The sequence below is a fragment of the Giraffa tippelskirchi genome, chromosome 13 (genome assembly GCF_054371585.1).
Source record: "Giraffa tippelskirchi isolate mGirTip1 chromosome 13, T2T-mGirTip1v1.2.pri, whole genome shotgun sequence".
Classification (NCBI taxonomy): domain Eukaryota; kingdom Metazoa; phylum Chordata; class Mammalia; order Artiodactyla; family Giraffidae; genus Giraffa; species Giraffa tippelskirchi.
The window spans coordinates 825,789-837,088 of NC_137287.1; the positions used below are offsets into that span (position 1 = coordinate 825,789).

General features: G+C 59.6%; 1 long non-coding RNA gene across 1 annotated transcript; it reads right to left on the minus strand.

The window, feature by feature from the left end:
- Nucleotides 1-2,540: 2,540 nt before the first annotated feature.
- On the minus strand, nt 2,541-10,872 carry LOC145531553 (uncharacterized). Its single transcript, XR_014072523.1, has 4 exons — nt 10,826-10,872; nt 10,571-10,698; nt 10,192-10,332; nt 2,541-3,956 (listed from the first exon to the last, which is right to left on the minus strand). It is a non-coding gene; the product is annotated as an uncharacterized LOC145531553 (long non-coding RNA).
- Between the last annotated feature and the right edge of the window lie 428 nt (nt 10,873-11,300).

Consider the following 11,300-nt stretch of genomic DNA (forward strand, 5'->3'; position numbering starts at 1 on the left):
GGGAGAGCTGCTAATAGCTTCCAAGCCACTCAGGTATCTGATTAGCTGTAATTGCAGCTGGAGACGGCAGAGAGGTGAGGACAGGAGTGGAGAAATGGGCAGGGGGTAAGACCAGGAGGGGGCCAGGCAGGTACAGGGGAGGAGGGGCTACGGCCAGAGAAGGTGAGGGAGGGGGCGGAGGGGGCTTGGGAAGGCCAGCCCCCGGCAGCCTCTCCGAGGATCCCGGGGCATACACAACCCGTGTGGACCCAGGACCCTGCTGCCCTGGCCACGCCGTCTCGGGGGAGGCCTGCTGCACCCCAGCAGGCCCATATGTAAAACAGGGCATAGTCCGCCTAGGGGGCCGTGCCTGAAGGCTGCACCCGGGACCCAGAGCCGGGCAATGGGAGTGGGCCAGGGCTGCACACAGTCGGTGCCAACAGGCAGGGGCTGGAGGAGCTGTCCCGCGGGCACCAGGCAGGCAGGTGGCATGGCCAGGACCCCCATCTATCTCCCACCCTCCCGCCTTTTACAGGGAAGAGTTCTGTCTCCTTAGCTAGGAATGATTTTGTTCATTTCTGATCGATTCAGGGAGGAAGGAGCTGATTGATCAGCCCTGGCCAACCAGGGCCCCCTACCCCAGGCACCCCTTCCCAGAGGACGGCGGGGCGGGGTCCCCAGGAGGACCACAGACGGGGTCGGGGGCAGGGGGCTGCCAGGCCCCATCAGTCTACAAGCTGTTCTCCCCCCATGCAGGCCCCCCAGCCCTGCTCCCACCCTCATTCCTGGGTGGTTCCCCTTGTGCGTATGTTCACTTGTCCATCTGTTTGTGTTTCAGTGTATTGATTCCTTTAAAATACATTCATTTCCATCCTTGCTCCAAATGAGAAGGAAGGTGGCGCCACCTCATTAACCCGTCAGCTGGGCCGCAAGCTGCACTCCCGTGGTGGCACCCCGCCCCCGGGGACCGAGGTGACGGTCACTCCCCTGCCCCTGGGAGCTCCTGGGTGCTGAGCCCCAACACGGGCACTGCTGATGGGCTTGGGAACCCCTGTGCACCAGGGCAGAGGGCAGACCAGGGAGGTGGCTTTGGGGGGCAGGGTGCGGGTTAGCGGGGTGGTGCAATGTGGGTGCCAGATGTTACATGGAAGGAAAGTGGGGGCTGCTGGAGCCCCAAGGGGGTGGCCCCTCACGAGTCCCAGAGCCAGGCCTCACCCCCTCGCCCTTTGCTTTCAAGCTTGCAAAATGGGGACATCACAGCTGTGCTCTCAAGGTAAAAAAGGCTCAGTGACTTCAGGGCCAGCAGAGATCACGGCCACCCAAGGCCACCCAGGCCACGGGCCCACGGATGGGGCATCACGCAGTGCTCATGAATACAGGCAGGGCCGTGCCCCCTGGGGCTGGAGCGTGTGGTCCCCAGGCTGGGGCCTCGCTCCACTGTACAGGTGAGGAGAGTGAGGCTGGGGGCCAGGAGTGGATGCGGCTCAGGGTCACCCGGGTCCTCTGCGTGTCCCCCTCCAATACCAGGTGGTCACCTTTGGCCGTGGTTCCAGGACTTTATTTCTCAGCAGAAAGAAAAGATTGTTTTGCTCAGCAAGTATTCCAACGAGCTTTCTCCTCCCTGAGCAGGGCTGAGTCCCAGAGTCCCTGGGGTGGGGCCAGTCGGCCTTAGGGGTAGGAGAAGCTGTGGGGCCCACAGGTGATAGAGAAGGGGCGGGGCCACAGCTGGCCAATCGAATGGCTAGACGCTGCAGCCATGTGACCGCGCCTTGCTCTCCATCCTCCCAAGACAGCTTGTGGGCTGGGGGCTTCTGTGGCCGGGGAGTGTCCTGTATCGAGGCCCAGGTGCTCGTGGGCCGTGCCGTTTGCATCCACACAGGTGCACACGCAGGCCGGCCAGCTGGCCTCGGGGAGCCGGGCGCTGGCGTGTTGGGTGCGCACCTGGAGGCCTCCAGGCTCCCACAGCCCACACCAATTAGGAACTCACTCTGCATTATTTTAATTTGTCTCTGGGGCCCTGGAAGGAAAGTCTTGCGATTATTATTATATTTTGGCTGCAAACTCCAGCCACCATTATATAAATTATGTATAATTGAATCCATCAGAGGCAGTTTCTTTCAAGCAGTCATGTTCTCCCTTCCCCGACCATGGGCACCCTCTCCTCACAACCGACCTCCATGCTCCTGCTGAGAACTTTCTGACTCTTTCGAGGAGGAGGGAGGCGTGCAGACCGCCCGACCACCTTACCCCCGGGGTCCCAGGTGCTTTAAAATCTGACTGTCATGGGGTCTGCCCCTACAGTGCCACTTCTCGCTGTGTGACCTCCAGCTAGTTGCCTGCCCTCTCTGAGCCTCAGTTTTCTCGTCTGTGACAGCCTCTGCCCCAAAGGGCTGGCATGAGGCTTAAAGGCGATAGATAATGCCTGGAAAGCCCTCCGTGTGGTGCCCACTGGGAGCATCCTGCTTAGGGATCTCTGCCTCCAGCCTCCCAGCCCAGAGCACAGGCACCTAAAACTGGGATCTGTTTTAATCAAGCGTGAGGGACACAGACTCGGACGTGACTGTCATGAAAGAAGTTCATGTTATTGTCGTGTTCCCGCAAGGCCACACGGGGAAGCCCCAAGGTCAGGCAAGAGGTCGTGCGAAGGACACTGAGGGCCTGGGTCTGCCCTTGGTGTCTTGGACCTGCCTGGAGACCAAGGCAGGCAGACCACGGCAGGAGGGTGCCAGCTCCTGGAGGAAGGGGTGGGCGGGCTCTGCACGGGCTGGTTTGCGTCTGAAAAGCGCACCCTGGCAGGTTTTATCTGTCTCTAGGACTCGGCTAACCCTGGGGTGGGGGGCTCAGCCAGGCCCCCATGCGTGTCAGAGCATCAAACAGACAGAAAATAAGAAAACACAGTTAATATGATGAAATCCAACTGATGCCAGCAACGGAGCCTCTGTCGGGGCCAAGAGCGGAGGCTGTCCCTGAGTGCGAGTGAGGACACCGAGGCCCAGGGGGAGCAGCTTGCTTGAGGTCATGCAGGGGGCTGGGCAGGGGCCGGTGAAGACCAGCCTGGAGACTGCCCCTTCCTGGGCTGGGGCTGCGGGCTGCTGGGGGACGGAGGAAGGGCTGGACGTGGGAGGCCGTGCTGGTCTGCGTCACGGGCCACCAAGGCCCTGGCCGTGTGCACAGGTGCGCGGCGGGGGCTCCGTCAGCGCCCGCTCTCTGGGTGACCCTGTCTGCCCTGCGGGGGGTGCCATGTTGGGTCAGGGGCCAGGATGGTATGCGCCCATCGCCAGCCACTATGGAGCCAGCAAGACACAGGACGGCTGCTGTCACTGCGGGGAAGGGGACAGTCGACATGAGTCCTCATACAGCCACACAGCCCTTCCGGATGCACAGGCGGCCTGGGCTCTGTACTGACAGGCAAACTTGTTTGTCGCTCCAGCCCGATGTGCTGCCCTGAGCGTGTTTTTTTACCACGTACCTGTGTTACTTTCTTTCCAAAGAAATTTCAAGCACTTCTAAGTGTCCAGCAAGAAAACGGAGAATCTTTCTCCATGCACAAAGCTGTACACGGATGTTCGCAGAAGCATGACTCACAACAGCCAAAACGTGGGACCAGCCCAGACGCCCCTCACAAGACGAGTGGATAACAAACACGGTTATATGATTCCGCTTCAGAGACGAAGGAAGTGCTGAGTCCACTACAGCGTGGATGGACCTTGAAGACGAACACACGGAAGTGGAAGAAGTCACACAAAGGACGCATGTCCCATTGATGAGAAATGTCCGGGATGAGCAAATCTCTAGAAACAGAGGGGTGTCCCAGGTGGAGCTCGCGGTAAAGAAGTTGCTTGCCAATCCAGGAGACGTAAGAGACGAGGATTCCGTCCCTGGGTCAGGAAGATGCCCTGGAGGAGGGCAGGGCAACCCACTCCAGCAGTCTTGCCTGGAGAATCCCACGGACAAAGGAACCTGAAGGGCCACGGTCCCTAGGGTCGCAAAGAGAGGACATGACTGAAGCGACTTAGCACGCATGCATGCATAGAAAGAGAGAGGGCTAGGGGTTGGGGAGGATGGGGAGTGACTGCTGGTGTGAGCGGGGTTTCTTTTGAGGGTGATGACCCCATTCTGGGATGAGGTGGTGCTGACGGCTGCACCGCTCTGCGCTCGCACTGAGAACGCTGAAGTGTACACTTTAGAAAAGAGAACTGTGCGGCTAGCGTGTGAGTTCCCCGCAGCTGCTGTAACAAAGAACCACAAGCTAGGTGGCCGGAACCACAGGTCCCGGAGGCCAGAAGTCAAGGTGTTGGCAGAGCCAGCCTCCCTCCAAGGCCTCTAGGGTATGCTGACAGCCATTCCAGGATTGGCTCCTGGGGCGGGGGGAATCCTTGGCTAGCACCACGTCGCTCCAATCTGTCTCCATCTTCCCGTGACTTCTCTTCTCGTAAGGACACCAGTCATCTTGAATCAGAGCCCATCCTAAAGCCCTCATCTCACTTGGATCACCTCTGCAAAGACCTTGTTTCCAGGTAAGGCCTCATTCCAGTGGTCATGTATGGATGTGAGAGTTGGACTGTAAAGAAAGCTGAGCACCGAAGAATTGATGCTTTTGAACTGTGGTGCTGGAGAAGACTCTTGAGAGTCCCTTGGACTGCAAGGAGATCCAACCAATCCATCCTAAAGGAAATCAGTCCTGAATATGCATTGGAAGGACTGATGCTGAAGCTGAAACTCCAATACTTTGGCCACCTGATGTGAAGAACTGACCCATTGGGAAAGACCCTGATGCTGGAAAAGATTGAAGGTGGGAGGAGAAGGGGACAACAGAGGATGAGATGGTTGGATGGCATCACCGACTTGACGGACATGAGTTTGAGTAAACTCTAGGAGTTGGTGTTGGACAGGGAGGCCTGGCGTGCTGCAGTCCACGGGGTCGCAAAGAGTCAGACATGACTGAGTGACTGAACTGAACTGAAGAGGTACCAGAGGTTAGGACATCTTGTGGGGTGGGGGGTGGGGGTCACAGTTCATCCCACTGCACTTGTGAATTATATCTCAATTATTGTTGTTGTTTAGTCACGAAGTTGTGTCTGACTCTTTGTGACCTTGTGGACAGAAGCTGTTATTTCTTCTAGAAAGTTTTAAACATTAAAATATAGAAAGAAAAGAAATATACCCCAGTGTAGGGGGCACGGAGCCTGAATCAGGCTGGGAAGTGACCAGTCTGGGAAGAGCAGACGCGACTTTCCGCTGGGCCCCATAATAATCTTTCGAATAATGTCCGAGAAGGACAGCAGTGATTACCCGGATTCCGGGCCTGCCTGTTGGTCCCGGCTGCCCTGATCACCCTGCCTTCCTGGAAGGCCCGCCCCTGGCCCGGCCCTGAGCTCTGGCCCCGCCCACCCTCCTGGCCCCTCCCGCCCCACCACGCTCCACCCCAGGCCTGTTAGGCGCCCACGTTCCCAACTTGTAAAGTAACAACCTGTCACACGCACAGCCTCTTTGCACCCAAAATGTTCTCTGATCTGTGTAAACTGCAATTGAAGCTGCAGCGCTTGATATTAATATCTTTTGTTTGTGTGTCAGGGTTCTGCAGAATCTAATTAAGGCGTGTTCTCTGCGTATCCGGGGTGTTGGAACAATTCCGCGGAGCAGACAATGCAAGCTGTTGACCTGCAAGATAAACTGTGCTTACGCAGAATTTGGGGGCGGTGGGTGGGCAGCACACGGCTGCTCTTTTCTGCCGGGCACCAGCCACACCCACTCGCCTGTCATCCCTGGGTGCCAGCGGCGGGGGCATCTTCACTGGGGGGCGTTTATCACTGTGGCGGTTTTCTGCGTGTACTTCTGTGTACACACAGGCATACGTGTGCACACACACAGGTGCACAGGCACACGGGAGGCGGCCTCCCTGGCCGGGAGGCTCCTGTCTCAACAGCCCCCTCCCTGCCATGTCTTCGAGGTGGGCCTAACAGCTCTTATCACAGATGAGGAGGCCGAGGCCTGAGACGCGGGTTCAGGCAGTAGAGTGGAGACTCTGGGAGGCCCCTGGGCGCCAAACAAGCCCGCGTCTGGGGGGCGGGGGGCGGGGCCTGGGCTGGGCCCCAGTCAGGTGGGGACACACGGCCCAACCTTCAAGGCAGGCCCAGGAAAAACTCATTTCTCCTGGACAAACGGAGAAACCAAGGCCCAGAGAGGCCAGGGGCCCGTCTGTGACACTCTTCGGACTGGTGGCAGAGCTGGGTCCTTCCTGACCACAGCCTGGAGGATGAAAATAAGTGTCCTTCAGTTCCAGGGCAGCTTTGAGACACCCTCCACCTATGGTCCTCGCCCCCTCTGCGGGTGACCTTGGCCAGCGCCAGGCCCACTCGGACCTCAGTTACTCCCCTGGGGGGCAGGGTTGATGGGGCATCACGGCAAAGTGACCTGCCCGCCAGCCCTGCCTGACCCAGCGCCCAGTGGGGCTGCCGTCTCACTGCTACTGTCCCAGCTCCAGGGTCGGCAGCCCTGCTTCAGCCTCTCCCCACCCCACTCAGGACCTGCTTGCCCGCCGGTGCGCCAGATAGAGGGGTCCACTCCAGGTTGGGGGGCTTCCTTTGGGCTCCCCATCTGCAAGTTGGAGAGGGGACCCCAGACTCTGAGAGCCCCGAGTAGAGAAACCTGGAGCTGAGGTATGCCGAAGACCGGGTGGGGAAAGACTCCAGGACCCCCGGCTGCAGGAGGAGGAGGCCGGCCAGGAGGCGGACACGGCGGGGAGAAAGGTCTGAGAACAGCCTGAGCCTGGGATTCAGTGGAGCAGGGAACCAGTGTGGCCGTGCGCGGCGCGGGTCTGCGCCCGTGTGTGCATGTGTGTAAGGGAGGCGCAGGCACGCGGCTTACGTGTGCACAAACCGGGTGCACACGCGCCCGTGCACATCGTGTCCGTGCGCACGGAGCACCTGCCCCGCGCACCCGGCGGGGCCTCGCCGCCCGCGCGCCTTAGGAAACGCCGCAGCGCCACCTGCTGGCCCCGCTCCGGGCCGCACGGAGGGCGCGTGGCGGGACACGAGGCCCCGCCCCAGCCCCTCCTCCCGAGGCCCCGCCCCGGGCCCAGGCCCCGCCCTTTGAGGCGTGTCCTAGGAGGCGGCCCCGGGACCCTGACCCACTGATGTCTGGGAGAGGTGGGCACCCAGGTCTGAGCTTCTGGGGGCCCGGCTGAAGTGGGGACCCCTGCGAGGATTAAACGTTTACCAGGGGCACAGCGTACTGCCCTGATATGACCCCATTTTACAGATGCGGAAAACGTCACCCGCCAAGTTTCCACGGGGGTGGAAGGCGGGGTGCATTGTGCGTTCAGCCACGACCAGCAAACTGAGATGCATTTGTTAACTATTCATTAATAGTTATTTACAAGTACCGACCCATTAGCCCTCGCACCGCTTTGCAATAGGTGTGCTGACAGCCACTCCAGGAGCCAGTGCAGAGCCCTGCCTGTATCTGAAAGTGGGGGGTAGGGTTTACCCTGCCTTCCAGGCTGCTGCCATTGCCTGACAGGAGCAGGAATTTGGGATGGGAGCGGAAATGGTCAGGATTTCAGAGCAAAGTCAGTAGGTTTGACCCCCATAGGCCTGGCTTTTCCCAGCCATACAGTGTTGGGGGGGCGGCTAGAATAGCTATTTTCTCAGGTTCTGTCCCTGCCGCCCGCCTTCCCCCCACCCTGCAAGGCAGTACAGGATGCCAGGAACCCATGAAGGACTGAGCAGGTCCAGGGACTGGCGGTTTGGGAGGCCTAGTGTCCGGCCCAGTCCCCTGCGGGGTCCCTCCTGGCATCCATGCCAGTCCCTGATGGGAAGTCTGAGCGCCTCTGCCTGCCCAGGCCCCCACGCCCACCATGCTGCTCCAAGGGAGGGGCCTCTTGGAGAAGAGAGGGCTGCCAGGGCAGATGGTGTCGGCCTGGGTGCCAGCCCAGTTAAAGTCGCCAGAGGAGCCGGGAAGGGCCTGCTGCTGGGAAAGCCTCTGCCAAGTGTATGGCAGGCCCTGCACCTAGGGGGCGGGGGGGTCTCTCCAGGGAGACCCTGAGGGAGAGTGGGAGGGGCAGCTGCCAGCCTGGCTTGGCTATGTCCCTGACAAGCTTGACCTTGGGCGAGTCCCTCCGCCAGCCCTCCATTCCCCGCCCCAGGCTCCTGCTGTCCGAACTCCTGCCCACCAGCTATGTGGGCACCCAGTCACGCACAGCTCCATTTGTACCCCACTGGGCCCCTGACTGGCTGTGCAGCTTTGGGCAGGTCGCTTCACTTCTCTGAGCCTCAATGGCATCATCTGGAAAATGGGCTGACGCCTGCCAGAGAGTCAGGCCAGTGGGCCTTCATTTTACAGATGGGACAGTGGAGGCTCGGGCAGTGCGACTTCCCCATGGAAGCTGTAAACAGGGCTCGAAGTGGATCACCGCACCCATCCTCAGGCCAGGACCTCTGCCTCACCTCTGCCTGACCTGGGGGCTGGACTCAGGACCCCAGGCGGGAGGACATCTATACAGCTCAAGGACTGTGGTGCTGCTGAGCCCTTCAACCCAGTTTACCCAGTCAGCCTGAAGCTGGGGCAGAGCTGGGGGAGCCTGAAGTGTGTGTGCCTCTGAAGACCACCGCAGGCTGGACATGCCATGGGCGGGACAGCCACCTAGACCCACAGCCACGTGGCACGTGGCACACACAGCCCCGAGCACACCGTGGCCACACCCCCACCCTGATGACAGGCTCCCCTCTGGGGCAGAGGGAGCCGAGGGGTCGGGGCCTGACTTCCTCCTTCCTTGGGTTCATCCCAGCTAGGAGCAAGGAGGCCTGAGACCAAGGGCCCAGGACAGATGTCCCTCCAGCCTGTGACCATTTGCCTGATCCTCCCACATACAAACACACATGCACACACATACGCACACAGGTGTGCCCAGGCTCACACCTGCTCACCCACCCACCACAGGTGTGCCTGTAGGCTGAGCTAAGTCAGGTACCTGCTTTCGTATGTTGATGCTGGGCAGACAAATGTCCACTGCAGTTGCTGGAAGGATGGAAGGATAGACAGGGAGGGAGGGACAGACAGACAGATGGTGGGTAGAGAGACTGAAACTAGGACTGCGTGCACTGCTCACACCCCCATTGTTTCCTGGTCAAGACAGGTTACCCTAAGGCCTGCTATGAACCCATTTTATAGATGAGGAAACAGAGGCAGGAGGTAGGAAGTGACTGGCACGGGGTCACACGGCGAGCCCTCAGTGATGCTCAGGACCCAGTCTCCAAGGAGGCGTCTGCCTGGCCTGAGTGATGCAGATGGTGTTGGCACCACAGCCATGCAGATCTCAGGCACCAGTTCCAGTACCTCCCGCAGTCCTGTGCTGGGGGTCTGCCTGCTCCCCTGGGCCTGCAGGTCGGGCCTCAGTGGCCTGGGGACCTGCCCCACCTGGCTCTCTAGACCCCAACCCCACCTGGGCCGGACCTGAGGAGCTCAGAAGCAGCGCACAGCAGGATGAAGCCCAGAACTCCCCCCGCCCCCAGCGATCACGGAGCCTGGTATCAGAAGCTTGTCATTAAACACTTGAGTGTCATCAGATACCCCAGCACGGGGCCTGATGAATTCATCACCAGGACACAGACACCTCGCTTTCTTCCTCCCCACCCAGTGTGCCATGGCGGCCCTGAGCTGTGACGTGGGGGCGACGTTCTAGGAGAGCAGACCCCACTCACCCCACCCAGAAAGGCCCCCTCCCACCCCCAGCTCTATCAGCAGCCCACCCAGGCACCAAGGCCAGAGACAGGGGTCCTCCTGGCCCCACTCAAGACTCAACTCCTGAGCCGCCCACTCGCCCGTCCCTTACTGTCCTGGCCCCTCAGCCCCTCTCCCACCCAGCCCCCGCCCCCAAGTCCTGTCCTGCCCACCCTGAGGGGGCCCAGATGCAGCCCCTCCACCATCTCCCAGGCAGCCAGACTCATGTTCTCAAAACCCACATCTGACGCTGGGACTCTTCCTCCAGAAACCCAGAACCCCAGCCTAAGCCCGAAAAAGCTTCGGATAAACCCGAAGAAGGGGCGCCCTGCAAAATGCCTACCTAGAGCCCCTCAGACCCGCCAAGGCCCTCAGAAGCAAGGACTATCACAAAACAAAGGAGACGCGGGGCGGAATGTCACGTGGGATCCCGGAACAGGAAAGGGGATTAGCGGAAACAAGGAAATCTGAGTAAAGTGTGGGGTGAACTACCAGGAGGGTACCAGCCTGGGTGTCTTCGCCAGCGCCGACAGCCCACCAGATGAGGTGAGGTGTTGCAGGAGCGGGGTGGCCTGCGCGTGCCCAGGAGCCCTCCGTGCCGTCTCTGCACCTGCTCTGTAAATCCAAACTATCCTAAAATAAAAAATGTTCTAAAATGAGATAGAGTGCGTACCAGGGATCTGATTAAAGTATGCTGAAATGTTCACAGCTGTTTAATCTTGGTTGGGAGTGCGGGTTTCCTGGTTGGCGCTAGCGGTAAAGAACCAAAGAACCCGCCTGCCAATGCAGAAGAGGTAAGAGACGCGGGTTCGATCCGGGGTCGGGAAGATCCCCTGGAGGAGGAGATGGCAACCCACTCCAGTATTCTTGCCTGGAGAATCCTATGGACAGAGGAGCCTGGCGGGCTACAGTCCACGGGGTTGCACAGAGTCCGACACGACTCAGCGACTGAGCTCGCAATCTTGGTGGTGAGGCAGCTGGTATCTGTTATATTGTTTTCTGTGTGTTTGAAATGTCTCATAATTAAACATTTAAGAAAAAACAAACCCAAATCTAATACATTACCCAGGCCTGACACCCTCCAAAGACCCCCTTAAATTTTAGGATTAAGCGAAAAATTCTTAACCTCCTCCACAAGACAGCCCAGGACTCGCCCGCCCACCACTTTACCCTGACGTCACACGAGGTCTGACCAATCCCTAGGGTCTTGCCTTCTGACGTCACATGAGGCCTGGCCAATCCCTAGGGCTCTGCCCTCTGACATCACACGAGGCCTGGCCAATCCCCAGCATTTGGCCCCACGTCACACAGGGACAAATGCCTTCCGCTTTGCCTGGTTCTGGCCCCTAGAACAGGCTGCACGCCTGCAGCTCTGGCAGGTCCAGCCTTTGTAGGGAGGGGTCACAGATTCCCAGCCCCTGAGGGGTGACCTCACTGGACATCACTGGTTGTGGTTCATGAAGCTCTCCCTACCCCCAGGCCCAGGTCTGGGGGCCATCTATGAGGCAGGCATTGTTCTCCCATTTCACAGATGGGGAAGCCGAGGCCACTCATTGATTAGAGGGGTGTGGGCTGGAGGCCGGTCTGTCCCGTGGACCAGC